Source organism: Ascaphus truei, chromosome 18 (genome assembly GCF_040206685.1).
Source record: "Ascaphus truei isolate aAscTru1 chromosome 18, aAscTru1.hap1, whole genome shotgun sequence".
Taxonomy (NCBI): domain Eukaryota; kingdom Metazoa; phylum Chordata; class Amphibia; order Anura; family Ascaphidae; genus Ascaphus; species Ascaphus truei.
This window is the reverse complement of record NC_134500.1, coordinates 806,634-829,661: the sequence shown is the minus strand read 5'-3', so window position 1 is coordinate 829,661 and position 23,028 is coordinate 806,634. Positions and strand designations below refer to the sequence as shown.

At 45.9% G+C, this 23,028-nt stretch overlaps 2 protein-coding genes across 3 annotated transcripts in view; both read left to right on the top strand.

The window, feature by feature from the left end:
- The window catches only part of CEMIP (cell migration inducing hyaluronidase 1), a 150,356-nt gene that overhangs the window by 16,724 nt on the left and 110,604 nt on the right, over nucleotides 1–23,028 (top strand). The window lies entirely within an intron of this gene.
- The window catches only part of LOC142468712 (cell surface hyaluronidase CEMIP2-like), an 89,500-nt gene that overhangs the window by 35,999 nt on the left and 30,473 nt on the right, over nucleotides 1–23,028 (top strand).

The window sequence follows — 23,028 nt, the reverse complement described above, 5'->3', positions numbered from 1 at the left end:
TAACATAGCAATAAGCTAACAATATAACAATAAGCTAACAATATAACAATAAGCTAACAATATAACAATAAGGTAACAATATAACAATAAGCTAACAATATAACAATAAGCTAACATAGAACCAACACAAAGATGAACCCTTCCACATTAGTAATATGGGACACCCACTATTCTTTAACCCAGAGTGTTCCAGATTCTTTATTGGTTGTGTAATAATTAGAGGCTCCTATATTTATATTGTGATAGGTGTCAGTTCTCCAAGTAGAAGCTTTAACAGGTAGAGGTGTGATGTTACTCAGAATTGCTATATAATAAACTCAGAGATCGCTCACACAACGCTGCAAGTCATAGTCGGAAACACTTTATATTGCAGCATCCTAACAAACTGTGATCACAAATGTACATGTCGCCTTTAACCCCTTCATTGCCAGAGAGCGCAGCAACACGGCTACTAGGACTGGTCATAAATGTACCATAGGTCATATCAAAAAGGTCTGAGCCTATTGCATGTTACACCCAGCGCTACCCGAGGGTAATATACATTGTGTTACGCTCGGCACTACCCGAGGGTAATATACATTGTGTTACACCCAGCACTACCCGAGGGTAATATACATTGTGTGTTACACACAGCACTACCCGAGGGTAATATACATTGTGTTACACCCAGCACTACCCGAGGGTAATATACATTGTGTGTTACACCCAGCACTACCCGAGGGTAATATACATTGTGTGTTACCCCCAGCACTACCCGAGGGTAATATACATTGTGTGTTACACCCAGCACTACCCGAGGGTAATATACATTGTGTGTTACACCCAGCACTACCCGAGGGTAATATACATTGTGTGTTACACCCAGCACTACCCGAGGGTAATATACATTGTGTGTTACACCCAGCACTACCCGAGGGTAATATACATTGTGTGTTACCCCCAGCACTACCCGAGGGTAATATACATTGTGTGTTACACCCAGCACTACCCGAGGGTAATATACATTGTGTGTTACACCCAGCACTACCCGAGGGTAATATACATTGTGTGTTACACCCAGCACTACCCGAGGGTAATATACATTGTGTGTTACACCCAGCACTACCCGAGGGTAATATACATTGTGTGTTACACCCAGCACTACCCGAGGGTAATATACATTGTGTGTTACACCCAGCACTACCCGAGGGTAATATACATTGTGTGTTACACCCAGCACTACCCGAGGGTAATATACATTGTGTGTTACACCCAGCACTACCCGAGGGTAATATACATTGTGTGTTACACCCAGCACTACCCGAGGGTAATATACATTGTGTTACACCCAGCACTACCCGAGGGTAATATACATTGTGTTACACCCAGCACTACCCGAGGGTAATATACATTGTGTTACACCCAGCACTACCCGAGGGTAATATACATTGTGTTACACCCAGCACTACCCGAGGGTAATATACATTGTGTGTTACACCCAGCACTACCCGAGGGTAATATACATTGTGTGTTACACCCAGCACTACCCGAGGGTAATATACATTGTGTGTTACACCCAGCACTACCCGAGGGTAATATACATTGTGTGTTACCCCCAGCACTACCCGAGGGTAATATACATTGTGTGTTACACCCAGCACTACCCGAGGGTAATATACATTGTGTGTTACACCCAGCACTACCCGAGGGTAATATACATTGTGTGTTACACCCAGCACTACCCGAGGGTAATATACATTGTGTTACACCCAGCACTACCCAAGGGTAATATACATTGTGTGTTACACCCAGCACTACCCGAGGGTAATATACATTGTGTGTTACCCCCAGCACTACCCGAGGGTAATATACATTGTGTTACACCCAGCACTACCCGAGGGTAATATACATTGTGTGTTACACCCAGCACTACCCGAGGGTAATATACATTGTGTTACGCTCGGCACTACCCGAGGGTAATATACATTGTGTTACACCCAGCACTACCCGAGGGTAATATACATTGTGTGTTACACCCAGCACTACCCGAGGGTAATATACATTGTGTGTTACACCCAGCACTACCCGAGGGTAATATACATTGTGTGTTACACCCAGCACTACCCGAGGGTAATATACATTGTGTGTTACACCCAGCACTACCCGAGGGTAATATACATTGTGTGTTACACCCAGCACTACCCGAGGGTAATATACATTGTGTGTTACCCCCAGCACTACCCGAGGGTAATATACATTGTGTGTTACGCCCAGCACTACCCGAGGGTAATATACATTGTGTTACACCCAGCACTACCCGAGGGTAATATACATTGTGTGTTACACCCAGCACTACCCGAGGGTAATATACATTGTGTTACACCCAGCACTACCCGAGGGTAATATACATTGTGTGTTACACCCAGCACTACCCGAGGGTAATATACATTGTGTGTTACACCCAGCACTACCCGAGGGTAATATACATTGTGTTACGCCCAGCACTACTCGAGGGTAATATACATTGTGTTACACCCAGTACTACCCGGGGGTAATATACATTGTGTGTTACACCCAGCACTACCCGAGGGTAATATACATTGTGTGTTACACCCAGCACTACCCGAGGGTAATATACATTGTGTGTTACACCCAGCACTACCCGAGGGTAATATACATTGTGTGTTACACCCAGCACTACCCGAGGGTAATATACATTGTGTGTTACACCCAGCACTACCCGAGGGTAATATACATTGTGTGTTACACCCAGCACTACCCGAGGGTAATATACATTGTGTGTTACACCCAGCACTACCCGAGGGTAATATACATTGTGTTACACCCAGCACTACCCGAGGGTAATATACATTGTGTGTTACACCCAGCACTACCCGAGGGTAATATACATTGTGTGTTACACCCAGCACTACCCGAAGGTAATATACATTGTGTTACACCCAGCACTACCCGAGGGTAATATACATTGTGTGTTACACCCAGCACTACCCGGGGGTAATATACATTGTGTGTTACACCCAGCACTACCCGAGGGTAATATACATTGTGTGTTACACCCAGCACTACCCGAAGGTAATATACATTGTGTTACACCCAGCATTACCCGAGGGTAATATACATTGTGTGTTACACCCAGCACTACCCGAGGGTAATATACATTGTGTGTTACACCCAGCACTACCCGGGGGTAATATACATTGTGTGTTACACCCAGCACTACCCGAGGGTAATATACATTGTGTGTTACACCCAGCACTACCCGAGGGTAATATACATTGTGTGTTACACCCAGCACTACCCGAGGGTAATATACATTGTGTGTTACACCCAGCACTACCCGAGGGTAATATACATTGTGTGTTACACCCAGCACTACCCGAGGGTAATATACATTGTGTGTTACCCCCAGCACTACCCGAGGGTAATATACATTGTGTGTTACACCCAGCACTACCCGAGGGTAATATACATTGTGTGTTACACCCAGCACTACCCGAGGGTAATATACATTGTGTTACGCTCGGCACTACCCGAGGGTAATATACATTGTGTTACACCCAGCACTACCCGAGGGTAATATACATTGTGTGTTACACCCAGCACTACCCGAGGGTAATATACATTGTGTTACACCCAGCACTACCCGAGGGTAATATACATTGTGTTACGCTCGGCACTACCCGAGGGTAATATACATTGTGTGTTACACACAGCACTACCCGAGGGTAATATACATTGTGTTACACCCAGCACTACCCGAGGGTAATATACATTGTGTGTTACACCCAGCACTACCCGAGGGTAATATACATTGTGTGTTACACCCAGCACTACCCGAGGGTAATATACATTGTGTTACACCCAGCACTACCCGAGGGTAATATACATTGTGTGTTACACCCAGCATTACCCGAGGGTAATATACATTGTGTGTTACACCCAGCACTACCCGAGGGTAATATACATTGTGTGTTACACCCAGCACTACCCGAGGGTAATATACATTGTGTGTTACACCCAGCACTACCCGAGGGTAATATACATTGTGTGTTACACCCAGCACTACCCGAGGGTAATATACATTGTGTGTTACACCCAGCACTACCCGAGGGTAATATACATTGTGTGTTACACCCAGCACTACCCGAGGGTAATATACATTGTGTGTTACGCCCAGCACTACCCGAGGGTAATATACATTGTGTGTTACACCCAGCACTACCCGAGGGTAATATACATTGTGTGTTACACCCAGCACTACCCGAGGGTAATATACATTGTGTGTTACACCCAGCACTACCCGAGGGTAATATACATTGTGTGTTACACCCAGCATTACCCGAGGGTAATATACATTGTGTGTTACACCCAGCACTACCCGAGGGTAATATACATTGTGTGTTACACCCAGCACTACCCGAGGGTAATATACATTGTGTGTTAAACCCATACTACCCGAGGGTAATATACATTGTGTGTTACACCCAGCACTACCCGAGGGTAATATACATTGTGTGTTACACCCAGCACTACCCGAGGGTAATATACATTGTGTGTTACACCCAGCACTACCCGAGGGTAATATACATTGTGTGTTACACCCAGCACTACCCGAGGGTAATATACATTGTGTTACACCCAGCACTACCCGAGGGTAATATACATTGTGTGTTACACCCAGCACTACCCGAGGGTAATATACATTGTGTGTTACACCCAGCACTACCCGAGGGTAATATACATTGTGTTACACCCAGCACTACCCGAGGGTAATATACATTGTGTTACGCTCGGCACTACCCGAGGGTAATATACATTGTGTGTTACATCCAGCACTACCCGAGGGTAATATACATTGTGTGTTACACCCAGCACTACCCGAGGGTAATATACATTGTGTGTTACACCCAGCACTACCCGAGGGTAATATACATTGTGTGTTACACCCAGCACTACCCGAGGGTAATATACATTGTGTTACACCCAGCACTACCCGAGGGTAATATACATTGTGTTACGCTCGGCACTACCCGAGGGTAATATACATTGTGTTACGCTCAGCACTACCCGAGGGTAATATACATTGTGTTACGCTCGGCACTACCCGAGGGTAATATACATTGTGTGTTACACCCAGCACTACCCGAGGGTAATATACATTGTGTTACACCCAGCACTACCCGAGGGTAATATACATTGTGTGTTACACACAGCACTACCCGAGGGTAATATACATTGTGTGTTACACCCAGCACTACCCGAGGGTAATATACATTGTGTGTTACGCCCAGCACTACCCGATGGTAATATACATTGTGTGTTACACCCAGCACTACCCGAGGGTAATATACATTGTGTTACACCCAGCACTACCCGAGGGTAATATACATTGTGTGTTACACCCAGCACTACCCGAGGGTAATATACATTGTGTGTTACACCCAGCACTACCCGAGGGTAATATACATTGTGTGTTACACCCAGCACTACCCGAGGGTAATATACATTGTGTGTTACACCCAGCATTACCCGAGGGTAATATACATTGTGTGTTACACCCAGCACTACCCGAGGGTAATATACATTGTGTTACACCCAGCACTACCCGAGGGTAATATACATTGTGTGTTACACCCAGCACTACCCGAGGGTAATATACATTGTGTGTTACACCCAGCACTACCCGAGGGTAATATACATTGTGTGTTACCCCCAGCACTACCCGAGGGTAATATACATTGTGTGTTACACCCAGCACTACCCGAGGGTAATATACATTGTGTGTTACGCCCAGCACTACCCGAGGGTAATATACATTGTGTGTTACACCCAGCACTACCCGAGGGTAATATACATTGTGTGTTACACCCAGCACTACCCGAGGGTAATATACATTGTGTGTTACACCCAGCACTACCCGAGGGTAATATACATTGTGTGTTACACCCAGCACTACCCGAGGGTAATATACATTGTGTGTTACACCCAGCACTACCCGAGGGTAATATACATTGTGTGTTACACCCAGCACTACCCGAGGGTAATATACATTGTGTGTTACACACAGCACTACCCGAGGGTAATATACATTGTGTTACACCCAGCATTACCCGAGGGTAATATACATTGTGTGTTACACCCAGCACTACCCGAGGGTAATATACATTGTGTGTTACACCCAGCACTACCCGAGGGTAATATACATTGTGTGTTACGCCCAGCACTACCCGAGGGTAATATACATTGTGTGTTACACCCAGCACTACCCGAGGGTAATATACATTGTGTGTTACACCCAGCACTACCCGAGGGTAATATACATTGTGTGTTACACCCAGCACTACCCGAGGGTAATATACATTGTGTGTTACACCCAGCATTACCCGAGGGTAATATACATTGTGTGTTACACCCAGCACTACCCGAGGGTAATATACATTGTGTGTTACACCCAGCACTACCCGAGGGTAATATACATTGTGTGTTACACCCATACTACCCGAGGGTAATATACATTGTGTGTTACACCCAGCACTACCCGAGGGTAATATACATTGTGTGTTACACCCAGCACTACCCGAGGGTAATATACATTGTGTGTTACACCCAGCACTACCCGAGGGTAATATACATTGTGTGTTACACCCAGCACTACCCGAGGGTAATATACATTGTGTTACACCCAGCACTACCCGAGGGTAATATACATTGTGTGTTACACCCAGCACTACCCGAGGGTAATATACATTGTGTGTTACACCCAGCACTACCCGAGGGTAATATACATTGTGTTACACCCAGCACTACCCGAGGGTAATATACATTGTGTTACGCTCGGCACTACCCGAGGGTAATATACATTGTGTGTTACATCCAGCACTACCCGAGGGTAATATACATTGTGTGTTACACCCAGCACTACCCGAGGGTAATATACATTGTGTGTTACACCCAGCACTACCCGAGGGTAATATACATTGTGTGTTACACCCAGCACTACCCGAGGGTAATATACATTGTGTTACACCCAGCACTACCCGAGGGTAATATACATTGTGTTACGCTCGGCACTACCCGAGGGTAATATACATTGTGTTACGCTCAGCACTACCCGAGGGTAATATACATTGTGTTACGCTCGGCACTACCCGAGGGTAATATACATTGTGTGTTACACCCAGCACTACCCGAGGGTAATATACATTGTGTTACACCCAGCACTACCCGAGGGTAATATACATTGTGTGTTACACACAGCACTACCCGAGGGTAATATACATTGTGTGTTACGCCCAGCACTACCCGATGGTAATATACATTGTGTGTTACACCCAGCACTACCCGAGGGTAATATACATTGTGTTACACCCAGCACTACCCGAGGGTAATATACATTGTGTGTTACACCCAGCACTACCCGAGGGTAATATACATTGTGTGTTACACCCAGCACTACCCGAGGGTAATATACATTGTGTGTTACACCCAGCACTACCCGAGGGTAATATACATTGTGTGTTACACCCAGCATTACCCGAGGGTAATATACATTGTGTGTTACACCCAGCACTACCCGAGGGTAATATACATTGTGTTACACCCAGCACTACCCGAGGGTAATATACATTGTGTGTTACACCCAGCACTACCCGAGGGTAATATACATTGTGTGTTACACCCAGCACTACCCGAGGGTAATATACATTGTGTGTTACCCCCAGCACTACCCGAGGGTAATATACATTGTGTGTTACACCCAGCACTACCCGAGGGTAATATACATTGTGTGTTACGCCCAGCACTACCCGAGGGTAATATACATTGTGTGTTACACCCAGCACTACCCGAGGGTAATATACATTGTGTGTTACACCCAGCACTACCCGAGGGTAATATACATTGTGTGTTACACCCAGCACTACCCGAGGGTAATATACATTGTGTGTTACACCCAGCACTACCCGAGGGTAATATACATTGTGTGTTACACCCAGCACTACCCGAGGGTAATATACATTGTGTGTTACACACAGCACTACCCGAGGGTAATATACATTGTGTTACACCCAGCACTACCCGAGGGTAATATACATTGTGTGTTACACCCAGCACTACCCGAGGGTAATATACATTGTGTGTTACACCCAGCACTACCCGAGGGTAATATACATTGTGTGTTACATCCAGCACTACCCGAGGGTAATATACATTGTGTGTTACATCCAGCACTACCCGAGGGTAATATACATTGTGTGTTACACCCAGCACTACCCGAGGGTAATATACATTGTGTGTTACACCCAGCACTACCCGAGGGTAATATACATTGTTTGTTACACCCAGCACTACCCGAGGGTAATATACATTGTGTTACACCCAGCACTACCCGAGGGTAATATACATTGTGTTACACCCAGCACTACCCGAGGGTAATATACATTGTGTTACACCCAGCACTACCCGAGGGTAATATACATTGTGTTACACCCAGCACTACCCGAGGGTAATATACATTGTGTTACACCCAGCACTACCCGAGGGTAATATATATTGTGTGTTACACCCAGCACTACCCGAGGGTAATATACATTGTGTGTTACACCCAGCACTACCCGAGGGTAATATACATTGTGTGTTACACCCAGCACTACCCGAGGGTAATATACATTGTGTGTTACACCCAGCACTACCCGAGGGTAATATACATTGTGTGTTACACCCAGCACTACCCGAGGGTAATATACATTGTGTGTTACACCCAGCACTACCCGAGGGTAATATACATTGTGTGTTACACCCAGCACTACCCGAGGGTAATATACATTGTGTGTTACACCCAGCACTACCCGAGGGTAATATACATTGTGTGTTACACCCAGCACTACCCGAGGGTAATATACATTGTGTGTTACACCCAGCACTACCCGAGGGTAATATACATTGTGTGTTACACCCAGCACTACCCGAGGGTAATATACATTGTGTGTTACACCCAGCACTACCCGAGGGTAATATACATTGTGTGTTACACCCAGCACTACCCGAGGGTAATATACATTGTGTGTTACACCCAGCACTACCCGAGGGTAATATACATTGTGTGTTACACCCAGCACTACCCGAGGGTAATATACATTGTGTGTTACACCCAGCACTACCCGAGGGTAATATACATTGTGTGTTACACCCAGCACTACCCGAGGGTAATATACATTGTGTGTTACACCCAGCACTACCCGAGGGTAATATACATTGTGTGTTACACCCAGCACTACCCGAGGGTAATATACATTGTGTGTTACACCCAGCACTACCCGAGGGTAATATACATTGTGTGTTACACCCAGCACTACCCGAGGGTAATATACATTGTGTGTTACACCCAGCACTACCCGAGGGTAATATACATTGTGTGTTACACCCAGCACTACCCGAGGGTAATATACATTGTGTGTTACACCCAGCACTACCCGAGGGTAATATACATTGTGTGTTACACCCAGCACTACCCGAGGGTAATATACATTGTGTGTTACACCCAGCACTACCCGAGGGTAATATACATTGTGTGTTACACCCAGCACTACCCGAGGGTAATATACATTGTGTGTTACACCCAGCACTACCCGAGGGTAATATACATTGTGTGTTACACCCAGCACTACCCGAGGGTAATATACATTGTGTGTTACACCCAGCACTACCCGAGGGTAATATACATTGTGTGTTACACCCAGCACTACCCGAGGGTAATATACATTGTGTGTTACACCCAGCACTACCCGAGGGTAATATACATTGTGTGTTACACCCAGCACTACCCGAGGGTAATATACATTGTGTGTTACACCCAGCACTACCCGAGGGTAATATACATTGTGTGTTACACCCAGCACTACCCGAGGGTAATATACATTGTGTGTTACACCCAGCACTACCCGAGGGTAATATACATTGTGTGTTACACCCAGCACTACCCGAGGGTAATATACATTGTGTGTTACACCCAGCACTACCCGAGGGTAATATACATTGTGTGTTACACCCAGCACTACCCGAGGGTAATATACATTGTGTGTTACACCCAGCACTACCCGAGGGTAATATACATTGTGTGTTACACCCAGCACTACCCGAGGGTAATATACATTGTGTGTTACACCCAGCACTACCCGAGGGTAATATACATTGTGTGTTACACCCAGCACTACCCGAGGGTAATATACATTGTGTGTTACACCCAGCACTACCCGAGGGTAATATACATTGTGTGTTACACCCAGCACTACCCGAGGGTAATATACATTGTGTGTTACACCCAGCACTACCCGAGGGTAATATACATTGTGTGTTACACCCAGCACTACCCGAGGGTAATATACATTGTGTGTTACACCCAGCACTACCCGAGGGTAATATACATTGTGTGTTACACCCAGCACTACCCGAGGGTAATATACATTGTGTGTTACACCCAGCACTACCCGAGGGTAATATACATTGTGTGTTACACCCAGCACTACCCGAGGGTAATATACATTGTGTGTTACACCCAGCACTACCCGAGGGTAATATACATTGTGTGTTACACCCAGCACTACCCGAGGGTAATATACATTGTGTGTTACACCCAGCACTACCCGAGGGTAATATACATTGTGTGTTACACCCAGCACTACCCGAGGGTAATATACATTGTGTGTTACACCCAGCACTACCCGAGGGTAATATACATTGTGTGTTACACCCAGCACTACCCGAGGGTAATATACATTGTGTGTTACACCCAGCACTACCCGAGGGTAATATACATTGTGTGTTACACCCAGCACTACCCGAGGGTAATATACATTGTGTGTTACACCCAGCACTACCCGAGGGTAATATACATTGTGTGTTACACCCAGCACTACCCGAGGGTAATATACATTGTGTGTTACACCCAGCACTACCCGAGGGTAATATACATTGTGTGTTACACCCAGCACTACCCGAGGGTAATATACATTGTGTGTTACACCCAGCACTACCCGAGGGTAATATACATTGTGTGTTACACCCAGCACTACCCGAGGGTAATATACATTGTGTGTTACACCCAGCACTACCCGAGGGTAATATACATTGTGTGTTACACCCAGCACTACCCGAGGGTAATATACATTGTGTGTTACACCCAGCACTACCCGAGGGTAATATACATTGTGTGTTACACCCAGCACTACCCGAGGGTAATATACATTGTGTGTTACACCCAGCACTACCCGAGGGTAATATACATTGTGTGTTACACCCAGCACTACCCGAGGGTAATATACATTGTGTGTTACACCCAGCACTACCCGAGGGTAATATACATTGTGTGTTACACCCAGCACTACCCGAGGGTAATATACATTGTGTGTTACACCCAGCACTACCCGAGGGTAATATACATTGTGTGTTACACCCAGCACTACCCGAGGGTAATATACATTGTGTGTTACACCCAGCACTACCCGAGGGTAATATACATTGTGTGTTACACCCAGCACTACCCGAGGGTAATATACATTGTGTGTTACACCCAGCACTACCCGAGGGTAATATACATTGTGTGTTACACCCAGCACTACCCGAGGGTAATATACATTGTGTTACACCCAGCACTACCCGAGGGTAATATACATTGTGTGTTACACCCAGCACTACCCGAGGGTAATATACATTGTGTGTTACACCCAGCACTACCCGAGGGTAATATACATTGTGTGTTACACCCAGCACTACCCGAGGGTAATATACATTGTGTGTTACACCCAGCACTACCCGAGGGTAATATACATTGTGTGTTACACCCAGCACTACCCGAGGGTAATATACATTGTGTGTTACACCCAGCACTACCCGAGGGTAATATACATTGTGTGTTACACCCAGCACTACCCGAGGGTAATATACATTGTGTGTTACACCCAGCACTACCCGAGGGTAATATACATTGTGTGTTACACCCAGCACTACCCGAGGGTAATATACATTGTGTGTTACACCCAGCACTACCCGAGGGTAATATACATTGTGTGTTACACCCAGCACTACCCGAGGGTAATATACATTGTGTGTTACACCCAGCACTACCCGAGGGTAATATACATTGTGTGTTACACCCAGCACTACCCGAGGGTAATATACATTGTGTGTTACACCCAGCACTACCCGAGGGTAATATACATTGTGTGTTACACCCAGCACTACCCGAGGGTAATATACATTGTGTGTTACACCCAGCACTACCCGAGGGTAATATACATTGTGTGTTACACCCAGCACTACCCGAGGGTAATATACATTGTGTGTTACACCCAGCACTACCCGAGGGTAATATACATTGTGTGTTACACCCAGCACTACCCGAGGGTAATATACATTGTGTGTTACACCCAGCACTACCCGAGGGTAATATACATTGTGTGTTACACCCAGCACTACCCGAGGGTAATATACATTGTGTGTTACACCCAGCACTACCCGAGGGTAATATACATTGTGTGTTACACCCAGCACTACCCGAGGGTAATATACATTGTGTGTTACACCCAGCACTACCCGAGGGTAATATACATTGTGTGTTACACCCAGCACTACCCGAGGGTAATATACATTGTGTGTTACACCCAGCACTACCCGAGGGTAATATACATTGTGTGTTACACCCAGCACTACCCGAGGGTAATATACATTGTGTGTTACACCCAGCACTACCCGAGGGTAATATACATTGTGTGTTACACCCAGCACTACCCGAGGGTAATATACATTGTGTGTTACACCCAGCACTACCCGAGGGTAATATACATTGTGTGTTACACCCAGCACTACCCGAGGGTAATATACATTGTGTGTTACACCCAGCACTACCCGAGGGTAATATACATTGTGTGTTACACCCAGCACTACCCGAGGGTAATATACATTGTGTGTTACACCCAGCACTACCCGAGGGTAATATACATTGTGTGTTACACCCAGCACTACCCGAGGGTAATATACATTGTGTGTTACACCCAGCACTACCCGAGGGTAATATACATTGTGTGTTACACCCAGCACTACCCGAGGGTAATATACATTGTGTGTTACACCCAGCACTACCCGAGGGTAATATACATTGTGTGTTACACCCAGCACTACCCGAGGGTAATATACATTGTGTGTTACACCCAGCACTACCCGAGGGTAATATACATTGTGTGTTACACCCAGCACTACCCGAGGGTAATATACATTGTGTGTTACACCCAGCACTACCCGAGGGTAATATACATTGTGTGTTACACCCAGCACTACCCGAGGGTAATATACATTGTGTGTTACACCCAGCACTACCCGAGGGTAATATACATTGTGTGTTACACCCAGCACTACCCGAGGGTAATATACATTGTGTGTTACACCCAGCACTACCCGAGGGTAATATACATTGTGTGTTACACCCAGCACTACCCGAGGGTAATATACATTGTGTGTTACACCCAGCACTACCCGAGGGTAATATACATTGTGTGTTACACCCAGCACTACCCGAGGGTAATATACATTGTGTGTTACACCCAGCACTACCCGAGGGTAATATACATTGTGTGTTACACCCAGCACTACCCGAGGGTAATATACATTGTGTGTTACACCCAGCACTACCCGAGGGTAATATACATTGTGTGTTACACCCAGCACTACCCGAGGGTAATATACATTGTGTGTTACACCCAGCACTACCCGAGGGTAATATACATTGTGTGTTACACCCAGCACTACCCGAGGGTAATATACATTGTGTGTTACACCCAGCACTACCCGAGGGTAATATACATTGTGTGTTACACCCAGCACTACCCGAGGGTAATATACATTGTGTGTTACACCCAGCACTACCCGAGGGTAATATACATTGTGTGTTACACCCAGCACTACCCGAGGGTAATATACATTGTGTGTTACACCCAGCACTACCCGAGGGTAATATACATTGTGTGTTACACCCAGCACTACCCGAGGGTAATATACATTGTGTGTTACACCCAGCACTACCCGAGGGTAATATACATTGTGTGTTACACCCAGCACTACCCGAGGGTAATATACATTGTGTGTTACACCCAGCACTACCCGAGGGTAATATACATTGTGTGTTACACCCAGCACTACCCGAGGGTAATATACATTGTGTGTTACACCCAGCACTACCCGAGGGTAATATACATTGTGTGTTACACCCAGCACTACCCGAGGGTAATATACATTGTGTGTTACACCCAGCACTACCCGAGGGTAATATACATTGTGTGTTACACCCAGCACTACCCGAGGGTAATATACATTGTGTGTTACACCCAGCACTACCCGAGGGTAATATACATTGTGTGTTACACCCAGCACTACCCGAGGGTAATATACATTGTGTGTTACACCCAGCACTACCCGAGGGTAATATACATTGTGTGTTACACCCAGCACTACCCGAGGGTAATATACATTGTGTGTTACACCCAGCACTACCCGAGGGTAATATACATTGTGTGTTACACCCAGCACTACCCGAGGGTAATATACATTGTGTGTTACACCCAGCACTACCCGAGGGTAATATACATTGTGTGTTACACCCAGCACTACCCGAGGGTAATATACATTGTGTGTTACACCCAGCACTACCCGAGGGTAATATACATTGTGTGTTACACCCAGCACTACCCGAGGGTAATATACATTGTGTGTTACACCCAGCACTACCCGAGGGTAATATACATTGTGTGTTACACCCAGCACTACCCGAGGGTAATATACATTGTGTGTTACACCCAGCACTACCCGAGGGTAATATACATTGTGTGTTACACCCAGCACTACCCGAGGGTAATATACATTGTGTGTTACACCCAGCACTACCCGAGGGTAATATACATTGTGTGTTACACCCAGCACTACCCGAGGGTAATATACATTGTGTGTTACACCCAGCACTACCCGAGGGTAATATACATTGTGTGTTACACCCAGCACTACCCGAGGGTAATATACATTGTGTGTTACACCCAGCACTACCCGAGGGTAATATACATTGTGTGTTACACCCAGCACTACCCGAGGGTAATATACATTGTGTGTTACACCCAGCACTACCCGAGGGTAATATACATTGTGTGTTACACCCAGCACTACCCGAGGGTAATATACATTGTGTGTTACACCCAGCACTACCCGAGGGTAATATACATTGTGTGTTACACCCAGCACTACCCGAGGGTAATATACATTGTGTGTTACACCCAGCACTACCCGAGGGTAATATACATTGTGTGTTACACCCAGCACTACCCGAGGGTAATATACATTGTGTGTTACACCCAGCACTACCCGAGGGTAATATACATTGTGTGTTACACCCAGCACTACCCGAGGGTAATATACATTGTGTGTTACACCCAGCACTACCCGAGGGTAATATACATTGTGTGTTACACCCAGCACTACCCGAGGGTAATATACATTGTGTGTTACACCCAGCACTACCCGAGGGTAATATACATTGTGTGTTACACCCAGCACTACCCGAGGGTAATATACATTGTGTGTTACACCCAGCACTACCCGAGGGTAATATACATTGTGTGTTACACCCAGCACTACCCGAGGGTAATATACATTGTGTGTTACACCCAGCACTACCCGAGGGTAATATACATTGTGTGTTACACCCAGCACTACCCGAGGGTAATATACATTGTGTGTTACACCCAGCACTACCCGAGGGTAATATACATTGTGTGTTACACCCAGCACTACCCGAGGGTAATATACATTGTGTGTTACACCCAGCACTACCCGAGGGTAATATACATTGTGTGTTACACCCAGCACTACCCGAGGGTAATATACATTGTGTGTTACACCCAGCACTACCCGAGGGTAATATACATTGTGTGTTACACCCAGCACTACCCGAGGGTAATATACATTGTGTGTTACACCCAGCACTACCCGAGGGTAATATACATTGTGTGTTACACCCAGCACTACCCGAGGGTAATATACATTGTGTGTTACACCCAGCACTACCCGAGGGTAATATACATTGTGTGTTACACCCAGCACTACCCGAGGGTAATATACATTGTGTGTTACACCCAGCACTACCCGAGGGTAATATACATTGTGTGTTACACCCAGCACTACCCGAGGGTAATATACATTGTGTGTTACACCCAGCACTACCCGAGGGTAATATACATTGTGTGTTACACCCAGCACTACCCGAGGGTAATATACATTGTGTGTTACACCCAGCACTACCCGAGGGTAATATACATTGTGTGTTACACCCAGCACTACCCGAGGGTAATATACATTGTGTGTTACACCCAGCACTACCCGAGGGTAATATACATTGTGTGTTACACCCAGCACTACCCGAGGGTAATATACATTGTGTGTTACACCCAGCACTACCCGAGGGTAATATACATTGTGTGTTACACCCAGCACTACCCGAGGGTAATATACATTGTGTGTTACACCCAGCACTACCCGAGGGTAATATACATTGTGTGTTACACCCAGCACTACCCGAGGGTAATATACATTGTGTGTTACACCCAGCACTACCCGAGGGTAATATACATTGTGTGTTACACCCAGCACTACCCGAGGGTAATATACATTGTGTGTTACACCCAGCACTACCCGAGGGTAATATACATTGTGTGTTACACCCAGCACTACCCGAGGGTAATATACATTGTGTGTTACACCCAGCACTACCCGAGGGTAATATACATTGTGTGTTACACCCAGCACTACCCGAGGGTAATATACATTGTGTGTTACACCCAGCACTACCCGAGGGTAATATACATTGTGTGTTACACCCAGCACTACCCGAGGGTAATATACATTGTGTGTTACACCCAGCACTACCCGAGGGTAATATACATTGTGTGTTACACCCAGCACTACCCGAGGGTAATATACATTGTGTGTTACACCCAGCACTACCCGAGGGTAATATACATTGTGTGTTACACCCAGCACTACCCGAGGGTAATATACATTGTGTGTTACACCCAGCACTACCCGAGGGTAATATACATTGTGTGTTACACCCAGCACTACCCGAGGGTAATATACATTGTGTGTTACACCCAGCACTACCCGAGGGTAATATACATTGTGTGTTACACCCAGCACTACCCGAGGGTAATATACATTGTGTGTTACACCCAGCACTACCCGAGGGTAATATACATTGTGTGTTACACCCAGCACTACCCGAGGGTAATATACATTGTGTGTTACACCCAGCACTACCCGAGGGTAATATACATTGTGTGTTACACCCAGCACTACCCGAGGGTAATATACATTGTGTGTTACACCCAGCACTACCCGAGGGTAATATACATTGTGTGTTACACCCAGCACTACCCGAGGGTAATATACATTGTGTGTTACACCCAGCACTACCCGAGGGTAATATACATTGTGTGTTACACCCAGCACTACCCGAGGGTAATATACATTGTGTGTTACACCCAGCACTACCCGAGGGTAATATACATTGTGTGTTACACCCAGCACTACCCGAGGGTAATATACATTGTGTGTTACACCCAGCACTACCCGAGGGTAATATACATTGTGTGTTACACCCAGCACTACCCGAGGGTAATATACATTGTGTGTTACACCCAGCACTACCCGAGGGTAATATACATTGTGTGTTACACCCAGCACTACCCGAGGGTAATATACATTGTGTGTTACACCCAGCACTACCCGAGGGTAATATACATTGTGTGTTACACCCAGCACTACCCGAGGGTAATATACATTGTGTGTTACACCCAGCACTACCCGAGGGTAATATACATTGTGTGTTACACCCAGCACTACCCGAGGGTAATATACATTGTGTGTTACACCCAGCACTACCCGAGGGTAATATACATTGTGTGTTACACCCAGCACTACCCGAGGGTAATATACATTGTGTGTTACACCCAGCACTACCCGAGGGTAATATACATTGTGTGTTACACCCAGCACTACCCGAGGGTAATATACATTGTGTGTTACACCCAGCACTACCCGAGGGTAATATACATTGTGTGTTACACCCAGCACTACCCGAGGGTAATATACATTGTGTGTTACACCCAGCACTACCCGAGGGTAATATACATTGTGTGTTACACCCAGCACTACCCGAGGGTAATATACATTGTGTGTTACACCCAGCACTACCCGAGGGTAATATACATTGTGTGTTACACCCAGCACTACCCGAGGGTAATATACATTGTGTGTTACACCCAGCACTACCCGAGGGTAATATACATTGTGTGTTACACCCAGCACTACCCGAGGGTAATATACATTGTGTGTTACACCCAGCACTACCCGAGGGTAATATACATTGTGTGTTACACCCAGCACTACCCGAGGGTAATATACATTGTGTGTTACACCCAGCACTACCCGAGGGTAATATACATTGTGTGTTACACCCAGCACTACCCGAGGGTAATATACATTGTGTGTTACACCCAGCACTACCCGAGGGTAATATACATTGTGTGTTACACCCAGCACTACCCGAGGGTAATATACATTGTGTGTTACACCCAGCACTACCCGAGGGTAATATACATTGTGTGTTACACCCAGCACTACCCGAGGGTAATATACATTGTGTGTTACACCCAGCACTACCCGAGGGTAATATACATTGTGTGTTACACCCAGCACTACCCGAGGGTAATATACATTGTGTGTTACACCCAGCACTACCCGAGGGTAATATACATTGTGTGTTACACCCAGCACTACCCGAGGGTAATATACATTGTGTGTTACACCCAGCACTACCCGAGGGTAATATACATTGTGTGTTACACCCAGCACTACCCGAGGGTAATATACATTGTGTGTTACACCCAGCACTACCCGAGGGTAATATACATTGTGTGTTACACCCAGCACTACCCGAGGGTAATATACATTGTGTGTTACACCCAGCACTACCCGAGGGTAATATACATTGTGTGTTACACCCAGCACTACCCGAGGGTAATATACATTGTGTGTTACACCCAGCACTACCCGAGGGTAATATACATTGTGTGTTACACCCAGCACTACCCGAGGGTAATATACATTGTGTGTTACACCCAGCACTACCCGAGGGTAATATACATTGTGTGTTACACCCAGCACTACCCGAGGGTAATATACATTGTGTGTTACACCCAGCACTACCCGAGGGTAATATACATTGTGTGTTACACCCAGCACTACCCGAGGGTAATATACATTGTGTGTTACACCCAGCACTACCCGAGGGTAATATACATTGTGTGTTACACCCAGCACTACCCGAGGGTAATATACATTGTGTGTTACACCCAGCACTACCCGAGGGTAATATACATTGTGTGTTACACCCAGCACTACCCGAGGGTAATATACATTGTGTGTTACACCCAGCACTACCCGAGGGTAATATACATTGTGTGTTACACCCAGCACTACCCGAGGGTAATATACATTGTGTGTTACACCCAGCACTACCCGAGGGTAATATACATTGTGTGTTACACCCAGCACTACCCGAGGGTAATATACATTGTGTGTTACACCCAGCACTACCCGAGGGTAATATACATTGTGTGTTACACCCAGCACTACCCGAGGGTAATATACATTGTGTGTTACACCCAGCACTACCCGAGGGTAATATACATTGTGTGTTACACCCAGCACTACCCGAGGGTAATATACATTGTGTGTTACACCCAGCACTACCCGAGGGTAATATACATTGTGTGTTACACCCAGCACTACCCGAGGGTAATATACATTGTGTGTTACACCCAGCACTACCCGAGGGTAATATACATTGTGTGTTACACCCAGCACTACCCGAGGGTAATATACATTGTGTGTTACACCCAGCACTACCCGAGGGTAATATACATTGTGTGTTACACCCAGCACTACCCGAGGGTAATATACATTGTGTGTTACACCCAGCACTACCCGAGGGTAATATACATTGTGTGTTACACCCAGCACTACCCGAGGGTAATATACATTGTGTGTTACACCCAGCACTACCCGAGGGTAATATACATTGTGTGTTACACCCAGCACTACCCGAGGGTAATATACATTGTGTGTTACACCCAGCACTACCCGAGGGTAATATACATTGTGTGTTACACCCAGCACTACCCGAGGGTAATATACATTGTGTGTTACACCCAGCACTACCCGAGGGTAATATACATTGTGTGTTACACCCAGCACTACCCGAGGGTAATATACATTGTGTGTTACACCCAGCACTACCCGAGGGTAATATACATTGTGTGTTACACCCAGCACTACCCGAGGGTAATATACATTGTGTGTTACACCCAGCACTACCCGAGGGTAATATACATTGTGTGTTACACCCAGCACTACCCGAGGGTAATATACATTGTGTGTTACACCCAGCACTACCCGAGGGTAATATACATTGTGTGTTACACCCAGCACTACCCGAGGGTAATATACATTGTGTGTTACACCCAGCACTACCCGAGGGTAATATACATTGTGTGTTACACCCAGCACTACCCGAGGGTAATATACATTGTGTGTTACACCCAGCACTACCCGAGGGTAATATACATTGTGTGTTACACCCAGCACTACCCGAGGGTAATATACATTGTGTGTTACACCCAGCACTACCCGAGGGTAATATACATTGTGTGTTACACCCAGCACTACCCGAGGGTAATATACATTGTGTGTTACACCCAGCACTACCCGAGGGTAATATACATTGTGTGTTACACCCAGCACTACCCGAGGGTAATATACATTGTGTGTTACACCCAGCACTACCCGAGGGTAATATACATTGTGTGTTACACCCAGCACTACCCGAGGGTAATATACATTGTGTGTTACACCCAGCACTACCCGAGGGTAATATACATTGTGTGTTACACCCAGCACTACCCGAGGGTAATATACATTGTGTGTTACACCCAGCACTACCCGAGGGTAATATACATTGTGTGTTACACCCAGCACTACCCGAGGGTAATATACATTGTGTGTTACACCCAGCACTACCCGAGGGTAATATACATTGTGTGTTACACCCAGCACTACCCGAGGGTAATATACATTGTGTGTTACACCCAGCACTACCCGAGGGTAATATACATTGTGTGTTACACCCAGCACTACCCGAGGGTAATATACATTGTGTGTTACACCCAGCACTACCCGAGGGTAATATACATTGTGTGTTACACCCAGCACTACCCGAGGGTAATATACATTGTGTGTTACACCCAGCACTACCCGAGGGTAATATACATTGTGTGTTACACCCAGCACTACCCGAGGGTAATATACATTGTGTGTTACACCCAGCACTACCCGAGGGTAATATACATTGTGTGTTACACCCAGCACTACCCGAGGGTAATATACATTGTGTGTTACACCCAGCACTACCCGAGGGTAATATACATTGTGTGTTACACCCAGCACTACCCGAGGGTAATATACATTGTGTGTTACACCCAGCACTACCCGAGGGTAATATACATTGTGTGTTACACCCAGCACTACCCGAGGGTAATATACATTGTGTGTTACACCCAGCACTACCCGAGGGTAATATACATTGTGTGTTACACCCAGCACTACCCGAGGGTAATATACATTGTGTGTTACACCCAGCACTACCCGAGGGTAATATACATTGTGTTACACCCAGCACTACCCGAGGGTAATATACATTGTGTGTTACACCCAGCACTACCCGAGGGTAATATACATTGTGTGTTACACCCAGCACTACCCGAGGGTAATATACATTGTGTGTTACACCCAGCACTACCCGAGGGTAATATACATTGTGTGTTACACCCAGCACTACCCGAGGGTAATATACATTGTGTGTTACACCCAGCACTACCCGAGGGTAATATACATTGTGTGTTACACCCAGCACTACCCGAGGGTAATATACATTGTGTGTTACACCCAGCACTACCCGAGGGTAATATACATTGTGTGTTACACCCAGCACTACCCGAGGGTAATATACATTGTGTGTTACACCCAGCACTACCCGAGGGTAATATACATTGTGTGTTACACCCAGCACTACCCGAGGGTAATATACATTGTGTGTTACACCCAGCACTACCCGAGGGTAATATACATTGTGTGTTACACCCAGCACTACCCGAGGGTAATATACATTGTGTGTTACACCCAGCACTACCCGAGGGTAATATACATTGTGTGTTACACCCAGCACTACCCGAGGGTAATATACATTGTGTGTTACACCCAGCACTACCCGAGGGTAATATACATTGTGTGTTACACCCAGCACTACCCGAGGGTAATATACATTGTGTGTTACACCCAGCACTACCCGAGGGTAATATACATTGTGTGTTACACCCAGCACTACCCGAGGGTAATATACATTGTGTGTTACACCCAGCACTACCCGAGGGTAATATACATTGTGTGTTACACCCAGCACTACCCGAGGGTAATATACATTGTGTGTTACACCCAGCACTACCCGAGGGTAATATACATTGTGTGTTACACCCAGCACTACCCGAGGGTAATATACATTGTGTGTTACACCCAGCACTACCCGAGGGTAATATACATTGTGTGTTACACCCAGCACTACCCGAGGGTAATATACATTGTGTGTTACACCCAGCACTACCCGAGGGTAATATACATTGTGTGTTACACCCAGCACTACCCGAGGGTAATATACATTGTGTGTTACACCCAGCACTACCCGAGGGTAATATACATTGTGTGTTACACCCAGCACTACCCGAGGGTAATATACATTGTGTGTTACACCCAGCACTACCCGAGGGTAATATACATTGTGTGTTACACCCAGCACTACCCGAGGGTAATATACATTGTGTGTTACAC